Below are 18,351 nucleotides of genomic sequence, written 5' to 3' on the forward strand. Positions count from 1 at the left end.
ACTCTTGTATAGCACAGCTGCTACTATTATCAGTTCTTGGATACATGGGCATGAAAACACACTAGTGTAAACATGAGTTCTACAGTGTTTCTTACACAATCTCGAAACATCACAGACTTCACTTTGAAACTTCCAGCAACATAGACCCCATGAACGGTCCGGCACTGTCCATGTGCAGCCACCTCTATGGCCGAGCCTGGTGGAGTTCTTCGAAAATGTGACTAAACATATTGACGAAGGGAAAGTGGTAGATTTGGTTTATATGGATTTTAGCAAGGCGTTCGATAAGGTCGCCCATGCAAGACGTCTAGAAAAAGTGAGAGGGCATGGGATCCAAGGGGCTGCAGCCCTGTGGATCCAGAACTGGCTTGCCCAAAAGAGGCAGAGAGTGTGTATAGATGGGTCGTTTTCTAAATGGAGGTCGGTCACCAGTGGATCTGTTCTGGGACGCTTGCTGTTTGTCATTTTCATAAATGACCTGGACGAGGAAGTGGAGGGATGGGTTATAGAACATAGAACAGTACAGCACAGAACAGGCCCTTCGGCCCATGATGTTGTGCCGAGCTTTATCTGAAACCAAGATCAAGCTATCCCACTCCTTATCATCCTGGTGTGCTCCATGTGCCTATCCAATAACGGCTTAAATGTTCCTAAAGTGTCTGACTCCACTATCACTGCAGGCAGTCCATTCCACACCCCAACCACTCTCTGCGTAAAGAACCTACCTCTGATATCCTTCCTGTATCTCCCACCACGAACCCTATAGTTATGCCCCCTTGTAATAGCTCCATCCACCCGAGGAAATAGTCTTTGAACGTTCACTCTATCTATCCCCTTCATCATTTTATAAACCTCTATTAAGTCTCCCCTCAGCCTCCTCCGCTCCAGAGAGAACAGCCCTAGCTCCCTCAACCTTTCCTCATAAGACCTACCCTCCAAACCAGGCAGCATCCTGGTAAATCTCCTCTGCACTCTTTCCAGCGCTTTCACATCCTTCTTATAGTGAGGTGACCAGAACTGCACACAATATTCCAAATGTGGTCTCACCAAGGTCCTGTACAGTTGGTAAGTTTGCCGACGACACGAAGGTTGGTGGGGTTGTGGATCGTCTGGAGGGATGTCAGAAGTTACAGAGGGACATAGATAGGATGCAAGACTGGGCCGAGAAGTGGCAGATGGACTTCAACCCAGATAAATGCATAGTGGTCCATTTTGGCAGGTCAAATGGGATGAAGGAGTACAATATTAAAGGGAAAGACTCTGAGTACTGTCGAGGATCAGAAGGACTTTGGGGTCCGGGTCCATAGGACTCTAAAATCGGCCCCGCAGGTGGAGGAGGTCATTAAGAAGGTGTATGGTGTGCTGGCCTTTAACAATCGAGGGAATGATTTGAGGAGTCCGGGGATAATGATGCAGCTATATAAGACCCTCATCAGACCCCACTTGGAGTACTGTGCTCAGTTTTGGTCGCCTCATTCCCAGGAAGGATGTGGAAAAGATTGAAAGGGTGCAGAAGCGATTTACAAGGATGTTGCCTGGATTGAGTGGCATGCCTTATGAGGATAGGCTGAGGGAGCTCGGTCTTTTCTCCTTGGAGAGACGTAGGTTGAGAGGAGACCTAATAGAGGTATATAAGATGTTGAGAGGCATAGATCGGGTGGACTCTCAGAGGCTGTTTCCGAGGGTGGAAATGGCTGCTACGAGAGGACACAGGTTTAAGGTGCTGGGGGGTAGGTACAGGGGAAATGTTAGGGGGATGTTTTTCACACAGAGGGTGGTGGGCGAGTGGAATCGGCTGCCGTCAGTGGTGGTGGAGGCAAACTCAATAGGGTCTTTTAAGAGACTCCTGGATGAGTACATGGGGCTTAATAGGATGGAGGGTTATAGGTAGGCCTAAAAGGTAGGGATATGTTCGGTACAACTTGTGGGGCCGAAGGGCCTGTTTTGTGCTGTAGTTTTCTACGTTTCTATGTTTCTATGTCCTGGCCATTCCCAACTGTGAAGAGTAGTGACTGGTGATAGTTCTGCCCTTGTTGATATTGCCAACACTGACCCACAGGCAAATATATGTATCTGTACCTGGCCACCAGACATGGCAATTTGGAGGATATTCAGTTTGCCACTCCTGGGTGGCCATGGTGAAGTTCAGACAGGATGGGATGGTGAACCTGGCTCAGGATGACACTCTTGAACCCCAAACGAATGTGTCACATTCCACAGTCAGCTGCTCCCTGCCACTTCAATATGGGTGCAATTCAGGCTGTGATGGCCTTTTGGTTTCCCCCATCAGCACGAGCTGCTTCAATTCATTCAGGGCTGGGTAATTTTGCCTCCACAGCCGAATATTATTGGCTGCCACTGGGAAAGTTTCAAAAAAGTTCATGATTACCGTCTCTTCCATTGGGGGTACGACAAGTGTCTGTTAATCGTAGCCAACTCAAGGCATCTGCCTGAGCGACTCGGCCTGCTGGAGGGTGTTCCAACCGATAATGGTAGGTGGACAGTAATAAAGCCCACAGCTGGATGTGGGTCGATGTTATGGGCTGCCCCGCCATGCAGGTACTTCTGGAATTTCTTTGCCCAAACTATCAACATAGATGAGGTGTCACAGTGGTTAGCACTGCTGCCTCAGAACGCCAGAGACCAGGGTTCAATTCCTGGCTTGGGTCATTGTCTGTACGGAGTCTGCACATTCTCACTGTATCTGCATGAGTTTCCTCTGGTTGCTCTGGATTCCTCCCACAGTCTGAAAGACGTGTTGGTTAGGTGCATTCGCCATGTGAAATTCTCCCTCAGTGTACCCGGACAGGCACCAGTGTGTGGCGACTAGCCGATTTTCACAGTAACTTCATTGCAGTGTTAATGCATGTCTACATTTGACACCTTATAAATGTTAAACTTCCTCTGTGTATCAATTGTTGAATATCGCTGGGAATCCTCATCTAGGTTTTCGTGTCAGTGCACGTGAATAAGTTCATAATCGGAAACAAGAATCCTCCTGCCAGCTTTGAGTTTAGGTCCTCGATCCGAGGGATTGGGAATTTATCCAGCTGTGAGAAACAGTTTACCGTTTGTTTAAAATTTCTCAGTATAAAGTATTTTTATTCATTCTTGGGACATGGGTGTCACTGACAGACCAGCATTTATTGCCCATCCCGAGTTGCCCATGTTCAAAGGGCAATTAAGAGTCAACTACGTTGCTGTGGCCCTGGAGTCACATTTGAGCCTGACCACGTAAGGACGACAGACTTCCTTCCCTGGGACATTAGTGAACCAGATGTGTTTTTCCGAAAATCGACAATGCTTTATTGGTTACCAAAAGATTCTGAATTCCAGGTACATTTATTCAAATTCCACCATATGCTGTGATGGGATTGGAACCCGGGTGCCCAGAACATTAGCTGAGTTTCTGTATTAATCGTCTAGTGATAAAACCACCAGTCCATCGCACCCACACCCTGAGTGTACACGCCCTGAGTTCTGGTAACCGAGACACACCATTTTATATACGTCTGCAGGGCTCCCGGATTGGACAGCATTAACTGCCTCAATCAGGGAACTCATATTCCATTAACCCCACCTGATGGTTGTTGTTAAAGTCATTAAGTATGTCTCTCTCTGCCTCTTTCTGTCTTTCTGTGCATTCTTCTCTCTGTATCTCTCTATCTCTCTCTGTCTCTCTCTCTGCCTGTTTCTCTGTGTCTCCTACTGTCTCTCTGCATCTTCCTCATTCACCTTCTCTCTTCACTCTTCCTCTGTGCCTCTTCCCCCTTCTCAGTCTCACCCTACTTCTCCCTCTCCTTCTCTGTCACCCTTTTCTTATTTCTCTGTCTTTCTCTCTCTCTACCTCGCTCTGTCTTTTGCTCTTGCTGTGTCCATTTTACTCATTCAGTCTCACTGTTTCAAATTCGCTGACGCTCTCTGTCTCTGTATCTGTTTCTCTCTGCCTCCCTTTCTGTCCCCCTTTCCATCTCAGTCTCCCTCTCTCATTACATCCTTCCATCTGTCTCCCTTCCTCATTCCCTCTCCATCTCCCTCCCCATTTCCCCGAATTTCTATCCCTGTTTTTCTCGCTCTGTGAGTGTCCCTATTTGTCTCTGTTCTTCCTCTCTGTCTCTCAATCTCTCGCTCTCTCTGTTTCTTTCCCTATATCTGTTAGAAAATCTTTCAAAATCTGTCACACTCCATGTATTTGTGCCCTTCCCTCTCTCTGTTAATCTCTGTCTCCTGATCACTCTCACTGTTACTCTGACTGTCCTCTCTCTCTCTCTCTCTATTTGTCACTCTTTCTGTCTCTGTGAGGGTGTTCGTTATTTATGGTTTGAATGTCCAATGGGAAGAGTCAGGGGTCTTGTGGTTGTCGTTTCCTCTCAAGGTTTAATGAGTTGAAGAATTGCAGTAAGGGCATATTTCAGCAGATTCTTCAGCTGCTGTCTGAACTGAGTCTGTGTCACAGCGTAAATGGCAGTGTTTGTACAGCAACTTGTGAGTTGCAGCATGAAACCCAATTCCATTACAAAGTAATCTAACCATACTAACCGGAAGCCCAAATTATGCATCTGACCCCATATTGAAAAGACCATTAATGTTGACCATAAGAGGATGAAATTGGCTGAGATAACAAACAGTAAAATGATGGATTTCCTTCGACTCTCCATCTCTGGGTCTCTGGGATTCTCCCCACTGCTGTGAGCCCGGAGTCTCCTGCGGGCTCTGCTGCTCACTAAAATGTATCTGACGGTGAAAACGTTGAGCAGCAGAATCAGGACAAATGGGACAAACGGAGTGAGAATGTGGTGGAGGATCTCGATTGTTGTCCAGACCAGAGATTGCGCATCCAGTGTGACAGGACAAAACGTGGGGTTGTTCAGCAGCCAATATCTATTTAATAACAGAAAATACCACACAATGTTCTTCAAACAGCTCAGCACCGTCACTGTTCCCAGAACCACAGCCGCCGATTTCTCACTGCAATATTTAATTTTCAGCTTGGGGCAGCAAATGGCAACAAATCGATCAAAGGTGAAAGTGACGGTGAACCAGACAGAACAGTCAGTGGCTGCGTAAAGCAGGATGGCGTGGATGTTACACACGGGGACCCAGCGCAGGAAATAAAACTGTTCCCAATAAACAATGGGAATGTGTCTCAATATCAGGTCGAGGATAATGACCAGCAGATCCCCCACTGACATAGCCACCAGGTAACGAGTGACACATTTGGACAGACCACAGTTTCTGCTCGTCAGTGTCACAATTGTGATTATGTTCACTGCCAGGGAGGGAAATAAAGAATAAAATTAGAAACGATTCAGGGAAAGAAGTTACCATTTAGAATGAGGATGGGTTGAAATAAAAAACAATGTCCACACATTAAAATCACATATCTTTTTTTTAATCCAGCACGTCTTTTTCAGTGTGAGAGGAAAGAGGAGAATCCGGAGGAAACCCACACAGACTCGGGGAGAAGGTCCAAACACTACACAGACAGTGACCCAAGCCTGGAATTGAACCCAGGTCCCTGATGCTGTGAGTCAGCAGTGCTAGCCATTGCGCCACCATGCTGCTCCATGGTAGCGACACAATGGCATATATTTGGGAGAGAGTTTTCCGGAGAGTCCTCAACATTGTCCCTCACTCAGCTCCAGGTAAATAGCCCCTCTACTTAGTGGGGGATTTGGAGGGTAAGAAGGCTGAGGGAGCAAACCCTGACAGAAAATCTGCAGTGGAATCCTATAGGTGGTAATCTGTCGTCGCTCAGACAGCTTACTGACAACCCCTGCAGCACAGCTGGTACCAAACTGTGCTGGTTTCACCCTTTCCTCTAGACAATACTAACAGTTGGCAGAGGGAGATCCTGATGCCTCAACAGTTCCGACTCTATTATACTTACACAGAACTGTACCCTGGAGAGGAGACCACAGCATTGTGGCCACCGGTAGCACAACATAGGAAGAAACAGTAATCTTCTACTCGATTGGCACAGAACTGAAGTACCAGGGTTGGCTTTCAACAGTGGGAGAAAGCTTCAGGGTTCAGTGAATAGCTACCGTCCTTAGTGCCCAGTGCGTTTCCTGCTATCCCACTATGGCCTAGTGGACGACTGAAGCTCAGCGAGTACTCTCTCCGTAGGAAAGTTGCTAATCTATGCACCAGGTAAGAAAAACTCAAACCAAGGCCGATACCAAAGAAAGGCCAAGCAGGCTGTCTTAATGACTACCGTCCGGTGACTCTGACATTCAATGTTATGAAACACATCAAAAGGTTAGTCATGGCATGAATCAAATCCAGCCTCCTAGATTGCCTGGATCCACTAAAGTTCACCTACCTCCACAACAGGCCCACAGACGCCATCTCCCTGGACCTAGAGTCAACCCTGGAACACAGACTCGTGTTTATCGACTACAGCTCAGCCTTTAACACCATTATTCCTCCGAAACTCATGCCCAAAGTCCGTGTCCTGGGGTTTGGCTCCTGCCTCTTCAATTGGATACTTAACTTCCTGACGCGCAGTCAGCACTAAATAAGGACAGTCAACAACACGTCCTCCACAAGCATCCTCAACAGCGGTGCCCCACAAGGCTCTGTCCTCAACCCCATACTACACTCCTTATACGCCGATGACTGTGCGGCCAAATTCCCCTCCAACTCCATTTCCAAGTTTGCTGATGACACCACTGCAGTGGGTCGGATATCAGAAAACGATGAGATCGAGAACAGGGAAGAGATAGAGAATCTGGTGAACTGGTGCGACCACAATAATCTGTTCCTCAATATCAACAAAAAAAAGGAGATAGTCATCGACTTCAGGAAGCAGAGTGGAGTACATGTCCCTGTCTACAGCAATGGGATGAAGTTGAAATGATCGAGAGCACAACGTCTTTATGGGTTCAGATCACCAACAACCTGTCCTGGTCCCTCCTCGACGATTCTATGATTAAGAAAGCCTACCAACGCCTCTACTTTCTCAGAGGTCTAAGGACAATTGGCATGTCAGCTACGATTCTCTCCAACGTTTCGAGATGCACTATAGAAAACATTATTCCTGGTTGTATCACAGCTTGGTATGGCTCCTGCTCTGTCCAAGACCGCACGAAACTGCAAAGCTTCGTGAATGAAGCCCAGTCCATCACTCAAACCACCAATTCACACTGTCGACACTTCCCGCTGCTTCAGAAAAACAGCCAGCCGAATTAAGGAACCCGCGCACCACGGACATAAGCACTTACAACTTGTTCCTTCGGAAACTAAGATGATAAGGTCTGAGGACATGTTCCAACCGACTCATAGAAACATTACAGTGCAGAAGAAGGCCATTCGGCCCATTGAGTCAGCACTGACAACTATCCTACCCATGTCGTTTCCCCTAAGTCCCAACTGTACCCTGATAATCTGTCTAACAGACATATCCCGGGACCGTAATGGGCATTTTAGCATGGCCCATCAACCTAACCTGCATGTCTTTGGACTGTGGGTGGAAACCAGAGCATCCGGAGGAAACTCACGAGACCTATGAAGAATGTACAAATTCCACACAGTGATCCAAGCTGGGAATCGAACTCAGGTCCCTGTGAGACAGCAGTGCTAACCATTATGCCATCATGCTGCCAACTCAAGAACAGCTTCTTCTCTGCTTCCAACAGACATTTGAATGGACCGACATCGCATTAAGGTGATCTTTTTCTGCACCCTATCTGTTATTAAAAATAACAATACCATTTCCACAAAGTTTCATCAAAAATGAAATCCATACATTTGGGTCCACGATGAATGCAGTTTTTATATGCTCTGCTCAGCATGATGTTGGTGTATACATTTCAGTGGCACACATTTTCTGAAATCTAATATTAGGAGTCATTAGGGAGTCCAAAGAGTTTAACTGTTCCAACTTCCCGACTGCTATCATTCTTGCCATCCTTATCATCACAAGCAAAAGCTAAGAGTGGTCGCTTCGGATGCCACGCGACAGTAAAAGTAGGTGAGTCACATTGCACCTCCCATAGCTTCTCACCGGTTTCCACTTCTGCAATGTCAATGAAGTGATCTTCTGAAGCTGATGCCAGCAATTTTTCAACATGGCAAAAGCTCAACGTTCTCACAGGCCAGTCAAGTCTGGAGAAACATCTTACGCAGACGAACATTACATTCTGCATTCTCTCCTTTTCTATGAACGGTATGCGTTGTCTGTATAGCACTCAAGGAACAATACTTTTCACTGTATCCTAATACATGTGACAGTAATAAATCAAATCAATTCAAATCAAATCAAATCAGTCTTTCACATCTCAAGCTGGAAACTCAGCACGATGTGCCCTGGCCTTACCAATGACCTGATGCACGTTGGTGATGTACACAGGACTGCTGTGATCGAGAATGAATTTACAAGGCTCAATGTGGACATTGGGGAGCTGCGAGAAACTGGACTTGCTCAAAGTGGATCCTTTCCAGAGAAACATTACACGTTCTTGTAACAGGAGAAATCCCAACAGGCGATATGTGAGATTGGAGATGGCTTCAAAGTAAACAAAAAGCTTCACTAGTGATGATGGAATCCCTGGGATTGAACCAGGGTCCCTGATGCTGTGAGGCAGCAGTGCTAACCACTGTGCCATGGTGCCATCCTACAGAGTGCCCTGGAGATCACGACCAGGACACAATCATCACCACATCCATGGTAGGGAAGTGATTGGAAAGCAATCTGAGTGGCAGAATTAATCTCCACTTCGACAGGTAAGGATTTATGAACAATGGTCAGCATGGCTTTGTCGGGGGAGATCATGCCTAACAATTTGCTTGGATATATTGAGGAGGTGACTGGGTGATTAGATGAGGGAAGTGCAGTCGATGTAGCCTCCATGGACTTCAGAGAAGCTTTTGACTAATTCCGCATGGGAGTCTGAACAAGAAAGTAATAGCCGATTGGATCCAGGGCAATTTGGTAAATTACATTCAAAATTGGCTGAGTGGCAGGAGGCAGAGGGTGATGGTGAAGGTTGCTTTTGTGACTGCAAGCCTGTGTCCAGTGGGGTTCCACTGGGATCGTTGCTGGGTCCCTTGCTGTTTGTCGTGTACATTGCTGGTCAAGACATGAATGTGTGAGGTATGATCAGTAAGTTCGCAGATGATTCAAAAATTGGTGGTGTGGTAAATATTGAAGAAGAAAGCCTTAGATTACAGGAATCATATAATCCTACAGTCCAGAAGGAGGCTATTCGGCCCATCGACTCGGTACCGACCACAATCCCACCCAGGCCCTATCCCCAAAACCCCATTAATTTACCCCAGCGATTCTCCCTGACACTAAGGGCTATTTAGCCTGGCCAATCCAGCTGACCCACACGTCTTTGGGATGTGGGAGGAAACTGGAGCACCCGGAGGAAACCCATGCAAACACGGGGAAAATGTGCAAACTCCTCACAGACAGTGACCCAAGCCAGGAATCGAGCACGCGTCCCTGGCGCTGTGGGGCAGCAGTGCTAACCACTGTGCCACCGTGCCGAGGAAAGGGACAGGCTGGTCAGATGGGTAAATGAAATTTCAAACTGCAAAATGTGAGGCGATGCATTTCGAAACGACTAACAGGGTAAGGAAATGCACAATGAACAGTATAGTGTGAGGAAGTGCAGAGGGCCAGAATGAATTTGGGCTGCATATATGAGGATCCCTGAAGCCGGCAAGACAGGTAGGTGAGGTGGCTCAAACGACATGTAGGATACTTGCCTTTAGCAGCCGCAGCATAGAATATAAGAGCTGGGAGGTTATGATAGAAGTGTATAAAATGCTGGTTAGACCAGAGCAAGAGGACTGTGTGCAGCTCTGGTCATCACACTCCAGGAAGGATGTAATTACACTGGGAAACGGTGGAGAGGAGATTCACGAGGATGCTACTTGGGCTGGAGAGTTTCAGCTATGAGGAGTGGCTGGTTCGGCTGGGTTTTTTTTACCTTGGAGCAGTGATGGCTGGAGGGGGAGCGAGTGTAGTGGGTGGTGGTGGGGAGCACTTTCAGGTGGGGGGACCTGAGTGATATGTACAAAATTATGCTGCACATAGATAGGAGGAAACATTTTCCTTTTAGAAGTGTCAATAACCAGAGGGGCGTAGATTTCAGGTAAATGGCAGATATTTGTGCGGATTTGAGGAAAAATGTTTCCATCCACAGGGTGCTGGGATCTGCAGCTCAGGGCCTGAAAGGATGGTAGAAGCGGGAACAACAACAAGAGGCATTTAAATCAGCAATTCAAACGCCAGAGCATACAAGGCTGTGGATCGAGTGCTGGAAAATGGAATTCGATTGGATAGGTGTTTGATGACCAGTTCCGAAGTAATGGGCTGAAGGGCCTCATTTTGTGCTGTTAAAACTCGATGGCTGTTAGCCCACCCTCAGCCGTGACCCAATCACTTGCAGCTCTCTCAGCGCTGGTTGGGATACCGACCATGTACCAAACCGATGTGGTTGCAAATGTGCAATTGCAGCCAGCAGTGAGCCGCCTGGTCTGAGAGAGACATCTGTCAGCTCTTTGCTGCTGCAGCGAGCTTCAACACAGCAACTGCTACCAGATAGTCTGGGGGCTACAGCTCTTCGTGAGCAGCCCCCGACCGGATATAGGGCCCCCGCTTCCCCATATCCCGGACCAATCACCCACCCTTCCCCCACACCAATTACATGCAGAGAGGCAGCGAGACCCCCCTCCCTAACCCACTGTGCATGCAGAGAGGCAGCGACACCCCCTCCCTCACCCAACTGTGCATGCAGAGAGGCAGCGAGACCCGTTCCCTACCCCACTGTGCATGCAGACAGGCATCGAGACCCCCCTTCCTAACCCACTGTGCATTCACAGAGGCAACGAGAACCCCCTTCCTACCCCACTGTGCATGCAGAGAGGCAGCGAGATCCCACTCCCTATCCCACTGTGCATGCACAGAGGCAGCGAGATCCCACTCCCTACCCCACTGTGCATGCAGAGAGGCAGCGAGACCCGTTCTCTACCCCACTGTGCATGCAGAGAGGCAGCGAGAACCCCCTCCCTAACCCACTGTGCAGCAGAGAGGCAGCGAGGCCCCCCTCACTAACCCACTGTGCGTTCAGAGAGGCAGCGAGAACCCACCGTCCTACCCCACTGCCCATGCAGAGAGGCAGCGAGAACCCCCGTCCTACCCCACTGCCCATGCAGAGAGGCAGCGAGACCCCCTCCCTGCCCCACTGTGCATGCAGAAAGGCAGAAAGACCCCCTCCCTGCCCCACTGTGAATGCAGAGAGGCAGCAAGACCCCCTCCCTACCCCACTGTGCATGCAGAGAGGCAGCGAGACCCACTCCCTGCCCCACTGTACATGCAGAGAGGCAGCGAGACCCATTCCCTACCTCACTGTGCATGCAGAGAGGCAGCGAGACCCCCCTCCTTAACCCACTTTGCATTCACAGAGGCAACGAGAACCCCCTTCCTACCCCACTGTGCATGCAGAGAGGCAGCGAGATCCCACTCCCTAACCCACTGTGCATGCAGAGAAGCAGCGAGAGCCCTTCCTACCCCTCTGTGCAGGCAGAGAGGCAGCGAGAACCCCCTCCCTAACGCACTGTGCAGCGGAGAGGCAGCGAGGCCCCCCTCACTAACCCACTGTGCATTCAGAGAGGCAGCGAGAACCCCCGTCCTACCCCACTTCCCATGCAGAGAGGCAGCGAGACCCCCGTCCTACCCCACTGCCCATGCAGAGAGGCAGCGAGACCCCCTCCCTGCCGCACTGTGCATGCAGAGAGGCAGCGAGACCCCCTCCCCACCTCACTGTGCATGCAGAGAGGCAACGAGACCCCCTCCCTGCCCCACTGTGCATGCAGAGAGGCAGCGAGGCCCCCTCCCCACCTCACTGTGCATGCACTGAGGCAGCGAGACCCCTCCCTACCCCACTGTGCATGCAGAGATGCAGCGACACCCCCCTCCCCACCCCACTGTGCATGCAGGGAGGCAGCGAGACCCCCTCCCTACCCCACTGTACACGCAGAGAGGCAGCGAGACCCCCTCCCCACCTCACTGTGCATGCAGAGAGGCAGCGAGACCCCCTCCCTGCCCCACTGTGCATGCAGAGAGGCAGCGAGACCCCCTCCCCACCTCACTGTGCATGCAGTGAGGCAGCGAGACCCCTCCCTACCCCACTGTGCATGCAGAGATGCAGCGACACCCCCTCCCCACCCCACTATGCATGCAGACAGGCAGCGAGATCCCCCTCCCTAACCCACTGTGCATGTGGAGAGGGAGCGAGACCCCCTCCCTACCACACTGTGCAATAGAGAGGCAGAGGGACACCCTCCCTACCTCACTGTGCATGCAGAGAGGCAGCGAGACCCCATCCCTGCCTCACCGATCGTGTGCAGAGTGGCTGGAGGACCCGCTACACTTACCAATCTCGTGCAGAGCAGCAGTGGGGGTGCGCTCCCTACTCCACCAGTCACATGCAGCATGGCATTGGGCCACTCTCCTGACTGGATCAGCCCGCTCCCCAAGAGCCCATCTGCCATTGGGCCCCGCCACTTCAGCTCCCGCCCCTGCATGTCCAGCCCCTGCAGGTCCCGCTCCTGCACGCCATGGCTCGTAGACCCCGCTATCTTCAGGCTCCGCTCTGTAGACCCTGCCAACTCAGGCCCCACCCCCTGGTACTGCTCGGTGGGCACTGCCCAAGGGGAACCTACCTTTGCCCTCGACCTTGCTCGGTGTCCTCAATGGCCTCCGCTTCTACCGGCGAGGCCATCACAACTCGTCCTCATACATGTGGCCAGCTCTTTTCCTCACCGGACACAACCTCTCCCGGTGAGGCTGCAAAGGTAAGTGTGCCTGGACGATTACATCCCAACTCGCTAATTTTAATTACATTTGTTTTAAAATAAATTTCAATAATTTATTCAGCCTCTTGCCAGAAATGGGCAGGAGACTCAATCCGCCGCATTTCCGTTGCCGGTGAAGGTTGCAAGAGGCGAGAAATGGGGCGTGGACCTGAGTTCTCGGCTGTTACGCCATCAATGGGCAGGCACTAGTTGTTATCCTGCCCCCTGCCGTGTGTGTGTTGCGTGTGTCTATATTGTCTGTACCAGTATGCATGTGTGTTTGTGTGTGAGCAACAGAGTACCTGACGAGGTTCCTAAGTGTGCATTATTCTGGAGTGTTACAGCAATTTTGGTTCTTGAACTTTTGTATGTGCGAGTAAGTGTCTAATCTGATTGCTTCTATCAGTAAATGTCTGTATTAATATAAGTGCGTTTGAGTGTGTCTGTGTCTTTGTGTTCCTGTGACTCAAGGAGTGTTTGTGATGGTACAAGGGATAGCGTTGTTGCCTCATAGTACAAGGGGCCCTGGATCAATTCCAGTCTTGGCTGCTGTCTGTGCAGAGTCTGCACGTTCTCCCTGCGTCTGCGTGAGTTTCCTCCAGGTGCTCCGATTTCCTCCCACTCTCTGAAAGTTGTGCTGGTTAGGTGCATTGGCCATGCTAAATTCTCCCTCAGTGTACCTGAACAGGCGCTGGAGTGTGGTGACTCGGGGATTTTTATAGTAACTTCATTGCAATGTTAATGTTCGCATACTTGTGACACTGATGCATAAATTTCAAATTTTATTAAATATGTTCTCTCTCTGTGAGCTCCTGCTGTGCATATATGAAGAATAAAATTGATTCTGCAGCCTGGTGATTGGATGGTTGAACTGGTGTTATATGCAGAGGGTAAAAATTATTCTGTCTCAATCTTTTACTCACGATGGAATCGCGTTTGAGGTTACATGTCTATGGAAAGTCACAGCACACAGAAGACATCCTAGCCCATAGGCCCTCAGACAATTGTCAGTGGCTGAAAGAATTAATAACCGGAGACACAGATTCAACAGAACCAAGAAGAGCAGCAAACCGAGTACAGTAAATGTCAAGGAAATCAATACAGTTAAACAGCCTTTCTAGAATTAGGAGCTGGACACAGGGGACGGGACTTTACAGCCTCACTCTTCCCAAAGCTGCTAAATCCCACCCGTGTTCAACAGACCTTCCCATGCTCCGCCCCTTGCCTGCTCCGATTCCCGTGGCGGTCGGGCCGGTACAATTCCAGCCAGGGACTTACCCGGTACACCAACAATCGCCAGGAGGGGATAGTAAATGCATTGAATCCCCTTCAGTAGATATTCAATCCGATCAGCTGATGTTACCCACCAATAATCTGCAGTAAACCAAGAAATCCAATAGAATAAACTCCTCTCCTTGGTTGGAACATTCCAATCCATTGTTCCCAAATTCTGATCCATTGTTGGAACATTCCAATCCATTGCTCCCAGATTCTGATCTCTCCTGTCCCTCCCTCTCTCTCCACAGCCGCTGATCTCTGTTAGTAACGGAGTTGTCGCTCCCGCTGCCTCAATGGGACAACACATTGACCGGAATCCCTTATTAATAGAAGAGGGAAATCCCTCCAGACACACTAATCGGATCCATGGAGACTCACATCAATTACAGTCACTAAACAAACAGCTTCACTTAACCCCCTCCAATCCAGCACTTTTTATACGCAAAGTAGAAAATTTACAGCCTTGATGGGATGTTGCGTGTCAGGGAGTTATGGAAAGTTGGAAATAACAGAGGGTCGGACCGTAAATCTTTCAGTATTCATTCTATGTAACAGAGCTCCCTCTGGTAGTGTTCATTTTGAGATGACTAGAATATAAAAGCAGGGGTATACTGCTGAGGTTCAATAAGACTCTGTTCAGACCACATTCAGAATATTGTCAGCAATTTTAGGCCCCGTATCTAAGGAAGGATGTGTTGGATTTGGAGAGGGTCCAGAAGAGGTTCACAAGAATGATCCGGGGAATGGAAGACTTAACGCATGAGGAGTGTCTGAGGACTTTGGGTCTATACTCGATGGAGTTTGGAAGGATGAGGAGGGGGATATCATTGAAACTTACAGAATAATGAAAGGCCTGGATAGAGTGTACTTGGGGCTGATATTTCATGAGTAGGAGAGGCTCGGACCCGAGGGCACAACCTCAGAGGAAACGGATGACCCTTTGGAACTGGGATGTAGACCTGCCGGCGTTGGACTGGGGTGGGCACAGTAAGCAGTCTCACAGCACCAGTTGTCCACACACCTGATGAAGGAGCAGCGTTCCGAAAGCTCGTGGCACTTTAACCTGCTGTTGTGAGACTTCTTACTTTCGAACTTTGACGAGGAGGAATTTCTTCAGCCAGAGGCTGGCGAATATGTGGAATTAATTGTCACACAAGGCTGTGGAGGCCAGGTCATTGAGTGTATTTAAGAAAGAGATATCTAGGTTCTCAACTGGTAAAGCGCTCGAGGGTTACGGGGAAAAAGCGGGAGAATGGGTTTGAGAAACTTATCAGCCAGAATTGAATAGTGGAATAGGCTCAATGGGCCTAATGGCCTAATTCTGTTCCTATATCTTATTGTCTTATGGGTATCATGGATGTGGCTTTTAGATGAGGTTAAAGTTAATCAGGGTTGATAAAGTCTGCTAAATCCAGGCTGTAGCCGATCTTATGTACAGCTTATGTACAGAACAACCTTAGTAAGGGACTTCACATAGATCAATCTCTCAGTGTTATGTACAGTACAATCTGAGTAAGAGGAGCAGATTGGGAAGCAGATCCTGGAGAGATGTGATAATAACAGAGTGATCGTGATGGGAGATTTTAATTTCCCAAATATCGATTGGAATATCCCGAGGGTAAGGGGTTTATATGGGGAGCAGTTTGTTAGGTGTGTTCAGGAGGGCTTCCTGAGACAGTATGTGGATAAGCCTACAAGAGGAGAGGCTGAACTTGATTTGGTATTAGGGAATGAACCTGGGCAGGTGTCAGATCTCTCAGTGGGAGAGCACTTTGCGGATAGTGATCATAACTCTATCTCCTTTACATTAGCATTGCAGAGATAGGATCAGTCAAGCTCGGAAAGTGTTTATTTGGAGTTAGGGTAATTATGAGGCTATTAGGCAGGAAATTAGAGGCATAAATTGGAATGAGGATTTCTCAGGGAAATCTACAGAAGAAATGTGGCAAATTTTCAAGGAAAATTTATCTGGAGCTCTGCACAGCAACGTACGAATGGGACCGGGGTGTTATAGTAGGTCACAGGAACCATGGTGCACGAAAGCTGTAACGAATTTAGTCAAGAAGAAAAGAAAAGCCTACGAAAGGTTCAGGGAGCGAGGTAATGTTCGAAATCTAGAAGAGTATACGACTAGTAGGAAGGAACTTAAGAGGGAAACTTGAAGAGCAAGAAGGGGTCATGAGAAGGCATTGGTAGACAGTATAAAGGAAACCCCCAAGGCGTTCTACAAGTATGTTAAGAGCAAGAGGATAAGATGTGAAGGAGTAGGACCTATCAAATATGACGGTGGGAAAGTCTATATAGAACCGATAGAAATGGCAGAGGTACTCAATGAATATTTTGCTTCAGTATTCACAGTGGAAAAGGATCTTGGTAGTTGCAGTGCAGACTTGCAGTGGACTGAGAAGATTGAGCATGTGGACATTAGGAAAGAGGATGTGTTGGAGCTTTTGAAAAGCATCAAGGGAGATAAATCGCTGGGACCGGATGGGATATACCCCAGGTTACTGTGGGAGGCGAGGGAAGAGATTGCTGAGCCTCTGGCGATGATCTTTGCGTCATCAATGGAGACGGGAGATGTTCTGGAGGATTGGAGGATTGCGGATGTGGTTCCGTTATTGAAGAAAGTGAGAAGCGATAGTCCGGGAAGTTATAGACCAGCGTGTCTAACCTCAGTGCTTGGTAAGTTGATGGAGGAGATCCTGAGAGGCAGGATTTATGAACATCTGGAGAGGAATAGTATGATCAGAAATAGCCAGCACGGCTTTATCCAAGGCAGATCATGCCTTACGAGCCTAATTGAACTTTTTTGAAGATGTAACTAGACACATAGACGAGGGGAAAGCGGTAAATGTAGATTATATGGATTTCAGCAAGGCTTTTGATAAGGTGCCCCATGCAAGGCTCATTGAGAAAGTGAAGGGGCATGGGATAAAAGGGGACATTGCTTTGTGGATTCAGAACTGGTTTGCCCACAGAAGGCAAAGAGTGGTTGTAGCTGGGTCTTTTTCAGCATGGAGGTCGGTCACCAGTGGAGTGCCCCAGGGATATGTTCTGGGACACTTGCTCTTTGGGATTTTTATAAATGACCTGGATGAGGAAGTGGAAGGATGGTTTGGCAAGTTTGCTGATGACACAAAGGTTGGTGGTGTTGTGGATAATGCAGAGGGCTGTCAGGTGTTGCAACAAGACATAGATAAGATGCAAGACTGGGCGGAGAAGTGGCAGATTGACTTCAACCCAGATAAGTGTGTGGTGGTTCATTTTGGCAGGTCGAATAGGATGAACGAACATAATATTAAGGGTAAGACGCTTGGCAGTGTGGAAGATCAGAAGGATCTTGGGGTCCGGGTTCATAGGACGCTCAAAGCAGCGTCGCAGGTAGAGGCTGTGGTTAAGAAGGCGCATGGAATACTGGCCTTCATCAATAGAGGAATTGAGTTTAGAAATCGGGAGATAATGCTGCAGCTGTATAGGACCCTGGTCAGACCACACCTGGAGTACTGTGCCCAGTTCTGGTCGCCTCATTACAGAAAGGATGTGGAAGCCATAGAAAGGGTGCAGAGGAGATTTACAAGGATGTTGCCTGGATTAGGTGGCATGCCTTTTGAGGATAGGTTGAGAGAGCTAGGTCTTTTCTCCTTGGAGAGGAGAAGGATGAGAGGTGACCTGATAGAGGTGTATAAGATGTTGAGGGGTACTGATGGATTGGATTCTCAGTGGCTTTTACCAGGGCTGAAATGGTTGCCACGAGAGGTCACAGGTTTAGGGTGCTGGGGAGTAGGTACAGAGGAGATGTTAGGGGTATGTTTTTCACTCAGAGGGTGGTGGGTGCGTGGAATCGGCTGCCGGTAGTGGTGGTGGAGGCGGATTCGATAGGGTCTTTTAAGATACTTTTGGATAGGTTCATGGAAGTTAGTAAGATAGAGGGTTATAGGGAAGCCTAGTAGTTAGGGACATGTTTGGCGCAACTTGTGGGCGGAATGGCCTGGTTGTGCTGTAGCTTTTCTCTTTTCTATGTTCTAAGAGTCATCAGATAGAACTATATCTCAGTGTTAGGTACAGAAGTACGTTATCAAGAGGTTTCACATCAAACATTCTCAACATTTTCTATTGTGAGGTTGTAAGGAGACAAGAGTGAGTTGAGGAGAGTGTGGGAGAAGGACACCGGGCCACCTAAACAGAGTCAGCAGCACCTTGAGCAGATTGTGAGAGCAGGACAGTGGGACACCGGGACAAACAGTCAGCACCTTGAGGAGAGTG

At 48.7% G+C, this 18,351-nt stretch overlaps 1 protein-coding gene across 1 annotated transcript in view; it reads right to left on the reverse strand.

The window, feature by feature from the left end:
- Window positions 1-15,136, reverse strand: part of LOC144483026 (uncharacterized) — a 128,984-nt gene extending 113,848 nt beyond the window's left edge. The window contains exon 1 of the mRNA XM_078201861.1: window positions 15,110-15,136. The gene's annotated coding sequence lies outside the window, so the exon portion shown is untranslated. The remainder of the gene's footprint in view (window positions 1-15,109) is intronic.
- Window positions 15,137-18,351: the final 3,215 nt, after the last annotated feature.

This window comes from Mustelus asterias, unplaced genomic scaffold, assembly GCF_964213995.1.
Source record: "Mustelus asterias unplaced genomic scaffold, sMusAst1.hap1.1 HAP1_SCAFFOLD_44, whole genome shotgun sequence".
NCBI classification, from domain to species: Eukaryota; Metazoa; Chordata; class Chondrichthyes; order Carcharhiniformes; family Triakidae; genus Mustelus; species Mustelus asterias.